Here is a 17,428-nt window from a genome sequence, read left to right as displayed (position 1 = left end):
GACCAAATTCAGCAAAGTACTTAAGCACATGCCTAACTTTGATCATGCAAGCAGTCCCACTGAGACTATTCACATGCTCAGATATATGTACACAGTTAAAGAATTTGCTGGATCCAGCCCTACTTTTCCTCAAGAAGGCTTTTGCAGAGACAGAGTTTGTTCTGTTCTGACCATGGAAGAGCTTCCTGCAAGCCCATGACAGTGAAAGCAGTGCTGATCACTTGTCACTGGTCACACAGAGCTGTTTCTGTTCTCAATGAGCTGGATATTATAGCGTGGATTAAATTGGAAGGGCCCACCAAGACACTGCATTTCTCAAGGTGAAATGACAGTGGCAAGGGCAGACGTAGCTGCTGCTAGATCGAGGAGAGGAGGAAATTAAGGAACCTCAGGAACATCATCTTCTTGGTTTTGGTTAAAAAGGCATCATACTTGGAAAACTTACATAACCAAAAGGCATGTGGGCTTATTTTCTCTTTTCTGTGCTCATTAAGAACATATGTATAAGGCTCTGCATGTGTGTGGCTGTGAGGTCTAAGGAATTCCCTGTGCAACTAGAATCCAAAGGGTGTCTTACTCCTTTCCTGGGGTACCTAAATTACCCCTTTGGCAAAACCAAAGCACGATCTTTATGGGAAAATTGCTTTCCTATAGATCTGAAAACTTCTCTGGCTAGATCCTCATTACCTTCCTCCAGCAAAGTGTGGAAAAAAGATTGAGTGAAGATGAATGTGACTCTAATTATTACATTAAAAGTAATGAAGTTAAGAAGTGATTGGGATGGGCACCAGGAGTGAAGAACTGTCACAGGAGAGGCATCCTGCGCCAGTACAAAGTCCTGTCCTTGGTTGGTACAATTTAGCATCACTCTGTAACATCTTCCAACTAATTTTCTGGGAAAATGAGGCATCTTGTTCTTTCACAAAAAGAGCAGCTGGACTGCTGTGTTACATAAGGGAGGTATTTGTACAATTTTAGCCCCATTTAATGGCTGGATTTGAGCCTGATTCCCCCGTTTTCGCTTAAATAACCACTGTCATGTTCCCTGTGCTAGCCTTGGTCAAAGTCTTGGTCAAATATATGTAATTGAAGCAACACAGAAATTCGATTTTCTCTTTTTGCCACCACCTTGCCTTCCAAAAGAGTTACATTTTTGATGTACAAAATCACTCTTGAAAATGTATTTGATGCCCTCTCTGGACGTCCTGTCATATCAAGCTGTGCAAAAATTGTTTTGAAAAATTCATAAACACTATTTTGAAGCAGTGGAAATGTGTTCCCTTCGGTGACTTCATAACCAAATTGCAGAAGGGAAATAGGAAGACATAAGACATTAGAATATTAAAAATGCCAGTGCTCAGCCAGCAAGTCAAACACCAGAATAACACAGCATAAACATTTTATGCCTTGTTGTGCATGTGCTGAACATTCAGAAATCTCTTAACTGTGGCCATTAATTTTCCCTCTGTAATGGGTTGTTTTTCATTCACTAAACTTTCTCACAGGAAATTACACAAAAAGTGTATGAAAATTATTTGTTGGGCTTGAGAAACTAATAGGTGAGTGAACTTTGAATAGAAAACTCGATGTTTGATGTTTGCCTGCTTCAGGTATTCTGCTGAATACCTGAAGCAGGCAAACAACACAAACTCAATGACTTATCAAGTACTTGTTTTCAGTAAACCATTAACCTCTTCAAAAAGGCTTTTCTCCTCCTAACAATAATTTCCCAGGTCATATAGCTTCAGTAGCTTCCCAGATCATTCACTCCATAAGAGTCTCTGGGAAGCCTGAATTTTGGGAAAATTTCTTCCATAAGTTTTACAACTCCTGTTGTGTTTACAGGCTTCATGAAAAACAAAAGAAAGCAGTGGTACATTCTGAGAACAGCAGCATCTTGACAGGTGTACTTGGTTAGATATTTTGCAAAAAAGACTCTACCTAGAAAATGCATCAAGCTTTTCGGATGTTGTCTGACATTTTTGAAAGTCATAGTAAAAGATGCCTAGTGCAAACAAATCTCATCCAGTAGAGTACAGAACTGGTCATCAGCACCAATCCTTTTTTCCTTTCATCCCTCAAATGATGTTTTTTTTCGAAGTTTCTTAAACTGAAGGGGAGTGTGTGTGTTTGAATGACCACAGAAAGTACATGGTCCTCAACAGAATAATCTAATTTTCACAACCTCCACTTCATATTGTGCTTAAGGCTCTTCTAACAGACTGCTTAGCACCTCTTCCCGTAAGAGGATAAAAAAGTCTAAACAAAGAAATAAAAGTGACAGCCTTCTGAAGACTTTTCCAACAGGAACTTTGGAGGCATGCTTACAAAAAATCTGCTTAGCAAAATGAATCCACGAAGAAAGATGTTATCATAACCCAAGATTCAGACCTACTAGGAATATTTGTAGAAACATCCCCCAACCCAAATCTCACAAATATTTATTTGCTTATATGTAAATTGAAGTTATGCTTGTACTCTTGAAAATGTCCTCTGTGTAGCACCACCACATAGTTGTGTGGAAGCAAAACCCTGCTCTCCTCTCTGAAGGATCAGAAAAAAAACCACCTCTATAAAACACTTCAGGATGCTCAAAACACGCAAGAGGAATAGTGATAACACAAACAAGAAAAAAAAGGTTGCTTTGATGAGACTCTTCTTTATATGACCAGTGTGTCCTGGACATAACACAGGCAGTTTTGGGAAGGCCACAAGCCCAGGGAAGAGCTGGAACTGACTGCTGCTGCTCTGCTGCTGGGAACTGAGCACAGACCTTGCACCAGTGTTTGCAGACAGTGAAAAATGCCTGTGCATCACAGTGCTGAAGTTCATTTCCAAACAGGTTTCGAATTTTTTTTTAATAGTCATTGTCCCAAAACTGATTAAAACTTCATACTCAAAACTTTTTGCCCCAAACAGCCGCCTGCAGTCTTTGCTGCTCTGAGGTTTATGACTTTTTTTTTTTTCCCGGGGAATTTTCCATCATCAAAATCCAAATCAGCAACAACACAAAACACTGCCTGCCGACTTCGCGCATCCCGGTTCAAACAAGCACCAAAGGCATTCTTGCTTCTTCCAGAAACAATTGGGGGGGGGGGGGGAGGGGAATCTCGTGGAAAACCACAGAGTAACCCGACGTCTCCGGCGCGCCCGGGACTCGCCCTGTGCTTTGGGAGGGGGTGTGGAGGAGGGCGGGCGGCCCCGAGCTCCCACCGCCCCGCGGTGCCGGGCATGGCTCTGGGAGCTCCATTCAGGCGAGGCTGCAGCGCCTGGCCAGCGGAGGCGGCGGCTCGCGGTGCCCGGCACGGCTCCGGGGGGCTCCACTCAGCCGAGGCTGCAGCGCCGCCGCCTCGCGAGGCTGCTGGGCCGGGGCGGCTGCGGCTTTAAGAGCTCCCACAATGCCGTGCTGGCGCCCCAGTTCCGTTACATGTCTCCCCCGGTGAAGGGGAGCGAGGCAGCGGCAGGAAGGAGGCGGAGACCCCCCCACCCCCGCGGCGGGGAGGAGCGGGGCAGCAGCGGGGCAGAGCCGAGCCGAGCCGAGCCCCAGGCACTGCTGCGGCCGCGCCGCCCCCCGCGGGCAGCGAGGCGGGGCCGGGCCGCTGGCGCTGCCCCGGAGCGGGTGCCGGCGCGGCGAGCGAGGGGACGGGCGGTAAGTCCTGTTCCCCTGCTCTGCTCCCCTGCCCCGCTCGCTCCCTCCCTCCGTCCCTCGCTCACTCTCCTGGTTCCGCGACCCCTCTCCGGCAGCTCCCGGCTCGTCCGCGCTGGGGCGTTTGTGACCCTTCCTTGCCTCCTCCTCACTCGCCAACTTTCCTGTCCCTCTCGCCCGTTTCCAGTCTCCCTTCGGATTTTCGTGGGGTTTTTCGCTTTCTTGTTTCTGTTTGGTTTTTTTTTTTTTTTTTTTTTTTTGTTGTTGTTGGTTTTTTTGGGTTTTTTTGGGGGGTTTTTTTGGCAGTTTTTGGCTCTGCCGTTCCCCCTCTCGCCTCTTCCCAGCCCTCTCGCTCTCGCTGCTGTCCTTTCGCTTCTTCCTTCGCTACTTCCCCGGCTTCCTCCGGCTTTTCTCTCTCTTGGCATCCGCTGGGCATCGCGTGGAAAAGTAAGGGATATTTTTCCGTGTCCTTGAGGAAGGGAATTCAAAACCTACTTTTCTTACACAAGGAAATCTTTGTAGTAGTTTTCTTTTCCGTTCTCTTCCTGTCACCGGAAAGAAAATTAAACCTATTTTTCTCCTTTTCATTCCCCCCCCCCCCCCCCCCTTTTGCTACGTGGACTGTTTGTTTTGGTATTTTTTAAATTCTGCTCCTTCTTCGGGCAGTGCCGGTTTGTTTCACGATTAATCTCTTTTATTCCTGCCCCAACACCTCCCTCTCTCTTTTTCTTCCCTAGTTAGAAGAAAGAGTAGAAGAAAATGTGTTTTGCCGGCAGGGAATGCATGAGATTTTTTTTTTAATTTTTTTTTTTTTTCTGATGGGGTACTATTGATGAGTAAAGCTTAAGCAAATACAGTGCGATAGGGCAATACAGAGGCATGAACTTTAAAGGCTAAGGAAATGGATTCTGCTGCTTCCTTTCTACAGCTCTGAAGTGGTGTTGGGGAGGTCTGCTCTAGGGTCCGGTTTGGGGTTGTGCTAGTCTGGTGTGTGCCAGCCTGTTTTCTGTCCAGCAGAGTGGTGATTTAAACGCAGTCCTAAACTGTATTTCAGGGTTGTCCGTGGGTTTGGTCAGTGTGGGGAATAAGGAGGCGGGGGAAGGTTACAGATTCCGGTGACCCCTTTGGAATTACTCGTCACGCCTCCCATCCCCAAGCTGCAGGTGTGTCGGAGGTTGACACATTTAACAAAATCGCAGGAAGCTGCCCACGTCTGTGGCAAAAAGTGCTGCTGGAGGTTTAGGAAGTCTGATTCGGAGGACCTGTGAATTTCTGCCTCAGCTCTGGTCAGTATCACACGTTGAAATTGAATGTTTCTCGGGCTGTGGAGAGCGAGAAATCAATTGCCTAATGATTTCTGTAAGACACCTGTTTAAGGACTTTCAGGCTCCCTGCTAATTGTTTGGGCGCGGTGCGATTGTGTTAAGCGCCGTGAAAGTAAAGGGCTTTTTCTGTAGAGAATGTGTAGGTTGTGAATGAACTGCCAACTCTTTTGATTGGGGGTGGTTCTTACTTCTGTTACCTTGCCTCTTCTGATAGATACTGTTCCAAAACTCCAAAACACCACGTGACTGATCTGGAAATAAAATCAGCCTTACTTTCCCCCCGATTTTTTTTTTTTTTTGAAGAAGAGAAAATTTAATTTCGGATTAACTTTTTGTTTGATGATCTCATTCGAAAGTAGACTAGACATGAAATTGGAAGTACTTCTCTAAGTCTTAGAGAAAAAAAAAATTGATACGGAATGAATTGTTGAGGGAACTGAAATGACTGCTTGGGGTTCATTGTACTTAGTTGTGTGGCCTTTAGGACAACTGAGAGATAAAGGTGATTCACTTCTTACAGTTAAATAATCTCTCCATCTTTTCCACCTTTGGGAGCTCAGTAGAATTTGATCCATTGTTTGAATTAATCTTGTTTTTAATCTTTTCTGGAGATGAAAAAGTTTGGCATAGTGGGAAATAGGAGGAGAAAAATACCAAGTCATACTTAGCAAGAAGTTTTAAGTCTTTCAAAACTACCTTGAACCATTACTGGAAACACCAGCAACATTCTGAAGAGCCAAATTAAGTTGATTAATATAACTTCTTAAAATCTGCTTGAGGGAAGCTCTGAAAAGGAATGAAGGAGATTGAGTTGCTGAAAGTGCAGAGTTGAGCACTGATGGTGGTAGGTTCTGTTCCTGCTTCTGCCATCGCAGGGCAGTGTGACCTGCTAAACTGCCTTCCTGCCTACACCTTTCAGGATACTGAGATTGCCCCGATTCTCTTAAGTGCTATTTCATATTGTTTGTAAGAATAATTGCATGTAAATCTTCAGTTGTCGTCCTGATTGCTGATAAGGTGGTAGTTTGGCTCGTGCTGATACTCCTTCTTGGAAAGTTGTAGGGATCTTAAGCAGCACCATTTATTTGGAGCAACACTGGATTTTTGCATTGCTGCAAAGGTTTTGAGACTAGGGCTGTTTTTATCCTCTGAATATCTCTGACAGTATCAGCGCATGCTTTTTCTATGGTCCCTTAAGTCTGCCTCAAGCTAACTATGAAGGACAGCATTGACCTCTCCAGAAAGAAACTGTTAAACTGAGTGGAAGACTGGGCTGAGGACCCCCCTCGGCGTGATGCTTGCTGTTCATGATAATTTTATTTTGTGAGGTCTGTAATTATGAACTTAGCTCAGTCCACCAGTGTGTTTGTTTTCTAATTTTAGGGTTTTGTTTGGATTTTCAAGTCTTTAAGACTTATATCTTGACACTAAATGTAAATGTTTTCTGGGGCTTTTTTGAAAGCCTGAGTTTTCCTATTTTTTTTCATAGTGGGTTTGGGACTTTACAGTGTGATGAGATTTATTACAATCTCAATGCCTGCCTTCCTGTAACATTTGAGACCTGGGGTACTTTGTAAGTGTGGGGCTTTGACCTGTTGCTTTTCTCTAGGGAAAACGATACTCGGTTCTGTAAACAGTTGTTATTGGGCAAGTATAGGTGTGTTTGTGTGTATATACATTTTCTGTGTTTATAACTTTCTGTCCTCCTGCATATGCACATAGCCAGCTCTGTGCTTCTGAATCTGGGCAGCAAATCTAATCTCAAATTCAGTTTCATAAATAACTAATTCTTCTTACCCTTACCATTCCCCTTCAAAGCATGCAGTGATCTCATGCCTTTGACAGGAGTGGTTTTCCTGGCTGATAAGGGGATGGTCATGGTGTTTTCTCCCCTGGCTCTTCTGAGGGCTGCATGTAATCTCTCTCTGTGCTGATAAAGTGTGGGGAGGGGGTTGAGTGGTCTGTGTGCACTAAGCAGTGTCATCCTGCTCAGTCTCTCTCTAGTTTGTCACCTGTGAAGCTGAGATCACAGAACTTATCCTGCTTGGGAAAGGTAGGTGGGTTTGAGCTGTAGATACAGGGGGTTGTCACATCTGCCAGGGGAACTGCAGACCCCTCTGGGTTGTTACTTCACTTGTATCTCTGCAAGCATCTGGTCATATTTGATGACAAATATGGAGAGTGTTAATGTGTCTGAGAGGACTCTAGAAGACAGGCACTGTGAGCTTTCAGCTGGCAGGCACTTGAGAAATTCGCATAATTCACCTTTCTGCATTTGAGTCACTCCTTAAGGAGGGAGGAATCTGTTTACTTTCTTGTTGTGCTTGGAAAATGGGCTCACCCACACCAAAAGACCCTGTAATGCTTGCTGTAGTGCAGGATTATTGCACAAAAACATCTTGCTGTGCAGTGCTGTGGCTGTGCTCAGTGTTGTATGATAACACATGTTTCTCAGCTGTTGTTGATTCCTCTGTGGAACAGAATTCAAAGGAATGCACTGAAAGAGAGCTGCATCCAGGGAAAAATGGGGTTTGTTCCAGTGGCCTGTACCATCCATCTGTTTAAATACTCTACTGAACTGTTCCAGAGTGGTCAGGCATCCAGTTAGGACTGATGAGCAATTACAGCTGGGAGTAGAGCCTGCTGCAAGGGATCACCTAGGGGAGGCTTAGGTTCTGTGGGCCAGAGCCCCCCTGCCCTTCCAGCCAGCCAGGAGAGATGAGGCTCCTCATCTGGGGTATCTTTCGACATGACATTGTCTAATTCCTAATGCTGTTGAGGATTTATTTATTTTTACTCTTCATGCTATCTTTAGCACAGGAAGGGAGGAATGGTAATGAGGACAGACGGTTATCTCTGTAGTCTCCTCTGTGTAGGTAGCAAGATAGATCTGTAATTTAAATTAGTAAATATTTGTAAAAAGATTTTTTTTTTTCCCCTATATGTATGGGATAGTTCGCAGAGAGTGATCTGTTGATCACTTGTGTCTCCCAAGGTAGTGATATACATTACTGGGTTAACTTCAGCTCCAACATACGAGCAGTAAAGTTATATGGCAGCCAATTACATTGTGCTCTTTCAAACTGAGTTTGGGGAAACACTTCACAACTTCATCCATAGTAACTAAAAAAACCTCCAGTGTACTGCATTATAATACAGGAGGATGCTGCCAATTCCAAGTATTATAAGTTACGTTTTTACTTAAATTCCAGTATTGGAGTCTGCTGTGCAAGACACGTGTACACCCATCGTTGCCAACTGAATCTTCATATCATCGTCTGTGTGTTCTATGTGGTCCCAGACAGTGGAACTCAGAGGAAATATTAGCAGAGAGGCTACAAGTAATCCATGGATAACCTGTGAAGTTCCCTGAAGTTTTTCTGTATGGGACTGACATTAATTTTGAGGATTGGAATGAGCACAGTAGATAGAGCAATGTGTGTTTCAGCTAAGAGGGTTTAACCTTCTTTGTCAATGGAAAATGCTCATGCAGATGCACTAAGAGGATATTTGAGCTTGGAAGAGTTGTGAGGCACTCCAGGATTTGTTTTTTGCCAGCAAGCAAGCATCACAGCTTTAAAGGTGAGCTTGAATGTTGTCCTCTCCTGTGGTATTGCTCCCTCCTTAGTACTGTGATGTGACATTTATGCCTTTGAGAGTTCCATGCTGGCGGTCATGATGTTTTCATGGTATTTTGAGACATCAGGTTTTATTGCCTTACTACCCCTTTGAGTGGAAAGGGGAGGGAAACTTCTAGAAATGTGTAATGGAACTGACTTCCCAGCTTCTGCCCTTGCTCCAGGCTTGACATCATAGTTTGAATTTATTTACTTGCTTTGAAAGCTGTACTCAATGTAACCTTGAGTTTTACTTCCCTTCCTGCAACAGTATCTGACATGTTTCCAGCCTGTACCTTGATGTGCTTCTGCATTGTCCAGTTTTAAACTGGCCAGGCTCTCAGTGCTTTCTTTATATTGTGTTCTCCCCAGGAATCTTCAGAGCTGGAACTTCCTTTTGCTTCAAGTGAACTGGAAGTATTTTGCTAAAATATTTTTGGACTCCTGAAGTGTTTGTCAATGTTTCCAAGCTGTTGTTTGAAAGGAGTTTGGAGTTTCCGGAAGAACCTTTGGAAACTTACGGTTTTACTCTCAGTCAGCAGTTCTGTGAGCATGGATAAAGAGAGGCTGTAATTCCACTGAACAGCCAGATGTTTTGTGTCTGTGCTGAAGTGGGGAGACAGTGTGGCTTTAGGGGTTGAACGGTCTGCTGTTCTTGTCACGGGGCTGTTTGGAGATCTTCAACAGATCTGATCTGCTTTCTCTCTTCTCCCTTCTGTTCCCTCCTGCCATCCCTGTGCTGATGGTGATTACCTCCTTCTGAGTAAAATGGGATTATTGAGAGCAGAGCATAATTTCTTGCTTTCTAAAAGGTAGGTATTTGCTTGTCAGTCTGTGTTTCTTAAATACTAAGCTTGAAGCCATATAAAAGCTGCATGTATCTTGATAATTAGTGAATTAATAGCAATTATCAATAGATTAATTCTAATGCTTATTCTGACTAGTGTTGCATTAAGTGAAATTTATAAAGAAATCAGCTTGCCTTGCAAACAGAAGAGAGCACTCATTGATGCAAATCCCCCAGTTCCATATTAAATTGCACCATTTTAGGCACTTAAACACTTGTAAAATCTGTGTCTGTCCTTGTCTTTCTTCTCCCTCTTCTATGTGACCTATGAGGGAAAGTTAAAAGGAACTCATCAGTGGTTGCACATGTCAGCATCTTCCTGGAGAAGAAAGTACGAAGATGCTACACCTGATAATATTTAGAAGTTGGTATTGGGAATCAAGAGAGCACATTCTTGAATGTGCCATTGTAGCTAGCTGTGTAGCTGGCAATATTAACTAAGTTGTTTCTGGAATAATAATCCCTATCTGGAGAAGAACATATGGCAGTGGTTGAAGCCCTTGTCCTTGCCCACCAGGAAGTGATTATGGTGGTTTTTCAGTTTTTTGGGGTTGGTTTGTTTTTTGTTTTGGTTTTTTTTGGTGTTTTTTGTTTTGTTTTTTTTTTTTTAGCAAGTTTGCTTTGGGCTTCCTCCCTGCCTCCAAGTCAATCCAAGCATTTGCACTGTTTTCACTGGGGGGCAAGGACAGAAACTTTGAATAAGCTGAGTTGGAGACTTTGTGTTTTGAGCAGCGGAAGTGGCACAGAGGAGCTCGGGACTAACAAAGAACAGTCACACTGAATACAATGCAGTGTTTTCATGCAGCTAATTGGATTGGAATTGGTAACCTGATACTCCAAAGAGATAACAAAGGCTATTTAGCATACAAGGGAACATAGGGTTATTTTTTTTTTAAGGAGTTGGTAGAGTGTAGCAGAATCTTTTGTCAGAACTCATTCTAGTGAACAAGTTCTGGCAGAAAATGATAAATTAATAAGAGTTTGACACACTCTGAATAGAAATTGAATTTTTTTTTACTACCTGTGTTCTTTCACTGCAGTTTATGTATTTGCTTAGCAGTTTACCTGCTTCCCTCATGTCCTGTGAACTTAGTCTTTGTTTCAAACTGAAATATACCATAAATTTAAAGTCTTTGGGCTTTTCTTCCAAGAATTGAAGAGGGGAGCAAAACAAAATGAAATGTACAAAGTTGTCATAACGAATTGGGTACCCTGCTGTGCCCTCATTTCCCAGGAACAGACCAGAAAGAGACCAGCTTGATACAGACCACAGCAGTGCTACTTGCGGTTAAGTTGTCCTATGTGAGACCACAGAGAACTGTCTTTAGATGGCTTTTGATGTAGTGAGGATGAACATCTGTGATGGTGATCAGCTGAAGAAAATCTAGTCCGATCTCATAATTAAAGAATTAAGATAATATTGTACTTTAGGCCTGCTGCTTGCCTCCCTTGTGGTTTCAGTGAATCAAAGGAACTTGCAGTCCATGTGGGCAAGGCTGGAAGATAAGAGGCACATACCTTTAGGAAGTGGTGTGTGCTACAGGAAGAGAGCTGGGTTGGCAAGTTGTGTACCATGGGCTGGTCATTTTTCTGAGACAGAACTTAGGGGAAGAGGCTCACCTTCCTTAGGTAGGGTGTGAGAGATCTGGGCTCCTGACAGCAGCCAGAAATTACAATTTAAAATGTTATCCTGTGGTGGGTTTGGTTTTACTTAAACTTTTGGCAAGACAGAAGGGGGGTTGGGTCTATTAGGAGTTGCTGGTTCTTCTGTTTGTAACTCATTGCAAAGCTCCTCATCAGCCTTGATCAGCAACCTGGGCTGGTGGCAGGTGTCCCTGCCCATGGCAGGGGGTTGGAATGAGATGGTCTTTAGGCCCCTTCCAACCCATAGCATTCTGTGATTCTGTGCTGGATTCATAGTGTGCCTTTCAAAACATGGGGCTCTTTCCCAACTCTTGCTGCTCTCCTGCTGCCATTCTTTTAGCACTTCCCAATAGTGACTTGTTCCTGTGCTCCCTGTGTCTGCCTGATGGCACTGCCACCCCTTTCTGCCCTGCCACCAGGCTTCCCAAACACTCCCTCATGACTTTGTGGCTTTCCAGATGCCCCTCTTAAGTTGCAGCCCAGCTTTTGGTTTTGGATGGGAGGGAAAGACCCTGGCACTTGCATCTCCCAGCCACAGAGCATTCCTCCAATTCCTCTGCTGCTGAGCTATTTGGAGCAGAGCGGGGGGAACACTTGCTTTGCTGTTTTGTTGTCCAGGAGTTGGGTTTAACTTGCACGAAGCACCTGTCCTGTTGTGATCCTGATGTCCTGTCAGTGCTCGTTTCCCCTGTTCCTTGAGAGACAGCGTTTTTGTTGCTGGCAGCTCTCTGCCTTAGCCTTCTAGGGAAGCCCAACCAGAAATATTCTAGAATTCTTCCACTCTCTCCCTCCCCTTGTCCTTCACTGACCTCTAACCACATTTTTATCTTTCTTGACAAGGTGCTTAGTTTCATTTATCAGCTGCTTTTCCATTCATTCTTCAGCTTTGATTATTTTTCCAGAAGCTGCTTAGAAACATTAACCATTACAGATGTGCAGAATGGTCAAATACAGTCACATTCCTTAGTGTTTTGGTTTATTTTATTGTACTCTAATACTCAAGTGCCTGTGGCAGGTAAATATTTTTTTATGTACACTACTTGTCATGACAAAAATATTCATCCTCAGCACAGGATAAGGAAATGCAGTTGGCTGTATTTTCATATTATTATATATCAGTATTACCAGCTGCAAGAGCCCTGTGTTTCCCTCCCTGAGCATAAACTAGTGTAGTAAGTTGTGACTTTTTTTAAAGTCATTAACATTTTCTGAATTTTTATTTACACACTGTAAGATAAAAATGTGACATAAATAGAAAGAAATGGCAAGTACAATTTCTTGTCTTAGTCTTGTGACATCCTAAGTGCTTGATAAATGCTGTGCCATCTCTAAACGATATTATTTTGTTCTAAAAAACTTAAATATTACCTAAACTTTTGTAAAAATGTGTTTGCTTCAACTGTGGATAGCAGAGCAAAGGATGACTGGATTTATTTAAATATATGCTACAAGGGTATTCCTTTCCTATTTTACAGTGCCCTTCATGCTTGTCATTGTAAGTGTATATGCAAAAGCCTAAATAATTGGAAATCTATATGCTTCCTGAACATGGTTTACTTTAATAGTCCACAATGATCTTTGGACAAACTGTATTTTATTTCAAAAGACCTCCATTATCCTCAGCTTGACCAGTATGAATGAGAATAGCATTCAATGTATACACCATTTTTAAGAATACCCTTCTTTTTCTTGCTGACATAGACATAATGCATGGGGTAAGGTGAAGACAGTTCTATAATGGAGTAGAAAATTAAACAAGAGGGAAGAAGGTATGGCTTCAAGTTTATAGAGAGGAAGTTTAGATGGGATATTAGGAAGAAATTCTTTCCTGTGAGGGTGGTGAGGCACTGGAAGAGGTTGCCCAGAGAAGCTCTGGATGCCCCATCCCTGGAAGTGTTCAAGGATCTTATGAAAAAAGAATATTTAAGTCCCTTGTGGTGATGTCACAATATGTAGCTATAATGTGTAGCCTCTTCATTGCTGGGATTTCAAGTACAAGGCAGATGGGAATGTCTGGTCTGATTTTAATGTTGGCAGGGGGAGCCATCTGTGTTGCTTCATTCAGGGTTCAAACCATAGTTTGAACAAGATTACAGGGTGAACTTCCTTTGGACATTCTTATGTGGACTACTTATCAGAGGCTTTTTTCGTGTAAAAATAAAAGGTATGGCTACTAGATGAATAATTAAACCATAAATCAGCAGTTGGTAGGTGCATGTCCCATCCTCAGTGGGCGAGCCTGTTGGCATGCCCAAGGATAATGTCTCTGTAGTGAAGTCCAGCTCTGGAACAAGTTCTTGATTAACCTGTGTAGCAACTTGACAGCCTATGTTGTACCCTGAAAGGCTCCTCAACCAGGCTGGAGTGGCAGAGGTACAGATGTAGAGTAATGATGGCCAAACGGTGCCACCTGCGAGCCACTCTGTAAGTTACTGAGGCTGTGTGTGCTGTGGCTATCACATCACCAAGGGGAAATGCCTGGAAATGATGTTAAGCTAATTTACCTGGCACCTTGAATGGGATAACAGCAGGCATGTAGCTGAGGTACAGCTTCTCTGATAGCAAGAAGCTCAAGCAAAAGGAAATGTAAACTAGGGTGTTCATTTGGAATACTGAACATTTTAAGGGATGAGTATCAAAGAAAGGCTCATCTTTTTATGAGAGGAGGTGACTGGAAGAGTCAGATTTGTTGTAAGATAATTGGAAGCAGCCATGGATTGTTACTGTACCCTGTCGATTCCAGGAGCTGGGAAGGTTGTAAAGAGTAATCCAGCAGTTGGTACCCAGATATGTGCGGCAAATAAGCCACTGGCTGTTCTTACATCTTTTCTTGCAACTTTTACTTCCATTTTCTTGAAGGATAGTAACTCCAATGCCAGTGCTCCAGTGCTGTTTGAGCATACAGAGCTGTCTGGGAGGGTTTGTATGTTCTTCTGATGGAAGTTCAAAATAATCTTGCTGTACAGCCAATTTTCGTTTTGCTCTGTGTTGTGTTCTTCTTTTCCCTGTCTTCCTGACTCCTGCAGTATTTTAATAAAGTCAGTCCTGTGCTTTTTGAGCTAGGAAAAAGGAAATAACTGTAATGCTCCAACATGGGTTCCTTCTAATACACCTGACATTCAAGTAAGACATTAAAGCCAAGGTAAACCTTGTAGTTTGACTTGGTTCATTTTCATAGTCCTTTTCCAAAACATGCATTTTTGTCATGATTTCCTGCAGTGGATTTATTCCTCATGTTGAGATTTAATACAGACCTTCAAGGCAATCACAAAGTAAACAATCAGTATTAGTTTAGAAGCTTTTACTGTTTGTTTTTTGTTTTTTTTTTTTTTTAATTCATAAAGTAGCAAATTGGTGGGCATATCCTTTGAGAAATTCTTTACCATCAGTTCTATTAAAACAATTCTAGATTCTATTTTGCTGTGCTGAGCCCATCATCAGGGTGTCTGACTGGTTACCTTATATTCTCAGCACTCTTGAGGTGCAAATGGTGTCTGTTCTTCTTCTGTTCTTCTGAACCCTGTGGATTTGTTAAAAGATGTTCTTACTGTGCTTCGTTCATGTCACTTAATTTCATTAAAGCAAAGGCCAAGCATGTCCTGAAATTTGTAACAATATTGTTTGCTCTCCTAGTACCTATTTGCTCATTGTCACCAATTTGACAGTGTGTGAACCTGAGGCAGAGCTTGACTATGTGGGAATTGGTGAGTTGTGCCTGCATTTGCCTCTTCTTAGGGAAATTTCAGGTTTGGGTTGTTTTTTTTTTGGGGGGGGGTGTTTGGGTTTTTTTGGTGGGTTTTTTTTGTTTTTGTTTTTTTGTTTGTTTTGTTTTGTTTCATTAACATTTACCAGACATGGGTTTTATTTGAAAAGGAAGAGGAAAAAACCTTAAAATATGGATTTATGTAGGCCTGTAAAAATGTGTTGCTTTGTCAGCTTATGCCATTAAAAATATACCATATGCAGGAAATAATCTGTTGGTCTTGATGTAAGATGCTCTTTCATTTAATAAGTGCCAAAGCTTATTTGAAGCATTGGATATGTGTGTAGAGGGTAGGTAAAGAGTGATTAGGCACAAGTCAATTTGAGCCATCATCCCCAAACAAATCTTGTGACCCAAACCATGTAGGTAAGATTGCTTTTAAGTGTTTGCTTGTTTGGGTTTGTCTTTTTGTAAATCAGTTTGGGAACTGATTTATTTGTGCTGTGTCTTGGATCGAGGGGACAGCAAAGCAGTTGTGATGGCTGGTATTAACAACTAGTGTGCAAACGTACCTATATGGGTTATTTCTACAAAATTCAAATTGATTTATTCCACCTTGTCCCAGGCTGGGAGAAAACCAGCTACTTACTTGGAGTCAACACTGGTTGTCCTAAGAGCTGACATTCCAGCTCTGCTTGCGTTGATGTAGTCATTTGTGAGCACATCTTGCTTTAAAATATATTCAGCATCAATAATAGGGGGTACTTTTTGCACTTTATTAAAAACTCTTGGAATGTATTGGGAAACTGGAGTAATTCAGTGGCTCTGAATTTCATTAACTTTAGAAGTATTTAAAGCAATTTAAGATTTGTCACTGGCTTAGGGCTAGTGGGAGGTCTCTGATCTATGTCATTATTAATGACCATACATAAAGAAGGCTTTAATTTTCTAGGGAAGCGTCTTCATCCTTTGAGTCAGTTTTCAGACTCAGCTGGTGCAGGCAACCTGGTCTGAATGGAGCACTGGCCTTGCTTTGAGCAGGAGGCTGGGCTCCAGCAGCTCCTTCCAGCCTGAAGGGTTCTGACTTTTGGTTTATTTTCTTTTTCTTTAAGAGGTGTTTGTACCACACAACCACCGTCAGCTGTAATGGGATTGCCTTGCTGATACTGCCAGCAGTTAAGCCAGAGGGGTAAATAAATCCTTGCTTGTAAGTAATTTAAAAAAAAAAAAAAAACAAAACACTTTTTTTTTTGCTTATCTTTATAGCACTTCAGTTGGATAAATGCAGAACATGTAGGATTTTCTTCGCATCTTGTTTTCTGGCTGCTGCAGAACCTTTGTTTAAAGAGGTAGAGTAGGGTATTATTATGACCTTCCTCTAAACTGTAGGGTAAGTTCTCAACTTTCCAAGAGCTGGATTTTATATGGAATCTAATGATTCTGTACTTGAATGCAGCAGACAACCTGTGTTCTAGGGAAACTTGTCACAAATGTATAATATATTTAAATTACCCATGAATTATTGAGTTGGGAAAAAAGCTATAAACATAGCAAATATTAGATGTGATAAAGAAGAGAAAGGAAAACTCTTTTATCCAAAGTACTTCTAACAGAATGCAGTGTATGCATTTATGTGGTAAGACTTTAAACAATGAGTTAAAAATACAGATTTTTCTATAGGAATGTTTATGCACATACATGGGTAAGGTGATATGGGAAAAATACATGCCTGGTGATGAATCTAGGATTTCAGGGCTGCTTGTTCACACACCAGCTTGCTTTGTGCAAGGGATAGTAGAGTGGGCATTCCTTTATGTGTCTGGACTGGTGTCACAGAGGAGCCTGGTGACAGCCGAGATTTAGAGAGTCATCCCACTCTGGACCCAACAGGAAAAATCAGGCTTTCATCTGGAAGCTTTGAAGTGCGAGCAAAAGAAGAGATTTTTAATGAAGTTGAAGGGGAATAAGTGATTAATATCCTGTGCTTCACTAGGTGCTACATCACTGGAATTTTTTTACTGAATTTAAATCCTTGATCAAACCATTCTGCTGTTTCTTTATTTGTTGAATGAAAGGGTTCCCCTTTGGTTCAAGTACTGTCACATAATTTTTATATAGTTGATGGTTGAGTAGGTGGCTTGATGTATCTTTTTCATGGAAATCTGATTTCCCTCCTTTCAGTTAATTGTTTGGTTTTTTTTTTTCTTTTCTGGTAAAGCAATGCTTGAACATACTATGAAAAAGGGACAAATTAATTAATTCTTCATTATTTTTTACTTCTAGGTGAAATGATCTTGAGAAAGGCAATGATAGATGGAATAGAGATAAATAAAACTTTGCAGGAGTAAGGACACAAAGGAAACTCACTGGGTGGTCACCTGTGCAAAATCAGTCAGCAACTACAGCATCAATTCTTAGAAATTTTGGCAAATACCTGAACATCACAGCATGTGTTTAGTTATTTATGTAAAGGCACCTGAATTGCAAAATCTTGAGTTTCTTAATTTAAAAATCAGTAAATTGAAAGTACATTTAATAGAGCTTGCACCATGAGTCAAGAGAGGTTAAAAGGGAAATGTCAGGACAGTGGTGTAATCTGGCATCATCTGCTGATTGTTTGATCATGTGCATCAGTAGTTATCTACC

General features: G+C 42.0%; 1 protein-coding gene and 2 long non-coding RNA genes across 12 annotated transcripts in view; 1 reads left to right on the top strand and 2 right to left on the bottom strand.

Annotated features, from left to right (window-relative positions):
• Positions 1-3,453: 3,453 nt before the first annotated feature.
• RASSF8 (Ras association domain family member 8) overlaps positions 3,454-17,428 on the top strand; it is a 72,624-nt gene continuing 58,649 nt past the window's right edge. For 3 of the 10 annotated variants that reach the window (XM_064420770.1, XM_064420779.1, XM_064420771.1), the window contains exon 1: positions 13,059-13,243. The gene's annotated coding sequence lies outside the window, so the exon portion shown is untranslated. Of the gene's footprint in view, positions 3,650-4,483; positions 4,933-8,025; positions 8,554-8,960; positions 9,401-13,058; positions 13,244-17,428 lie in introns of those variants that run through there. The other 7 variants (XM_064420765.1, XM_064420776.1, XM_064420767.1 and 4 more) reach the window with 6 other exon arrangements.
• On the bottom strand, positions 10,869-11,774 carry LOC135301379 (uncharacterized). The gene is made up of 3 exons (XR_010363143.1): positions 11,725-11,774; positions 11,056-11,088; positions 10,869-10,931 (listed from the first exon to the last, which is right to left on the bottom strand). It is a non-coding gene; the product is annotated as an uncharacterized LOC135301379 (long non-coding RNA).
• LOC135300839 (uncharacterized) lies at positions 13,999-16,557 on the bottom strand. Its single transcript, XR_010362610.1, has 3 exons — positions 16,481-16,557; positions 14,538-14,599; positions 13,999-14,333 (listed from the first exon to the last, which is right to left on the bottom strand). It is a non-coding gene; the product is annotated as an uncharacterized LOC135300839 (long non-coding RNA).

This window comes from Passer domesticus, chromosome 5 (assembly GCF_036417665.1).
Source record: "Passer domesticus isolate bPasDom1 chromosome 5, bPasDom1.hap1, whole genome shotgun sequence".
NCBI lineage: Eukaryota > Metazoa > Chordata > Aves > Passeriformes > Passeridae > Passer > Passer domesticus.
The sequence above is the reverse complement of the archived record's forward strand: the minus strand, read 5'-3'. Positions and strand labels throughout refer to the sequence as shown.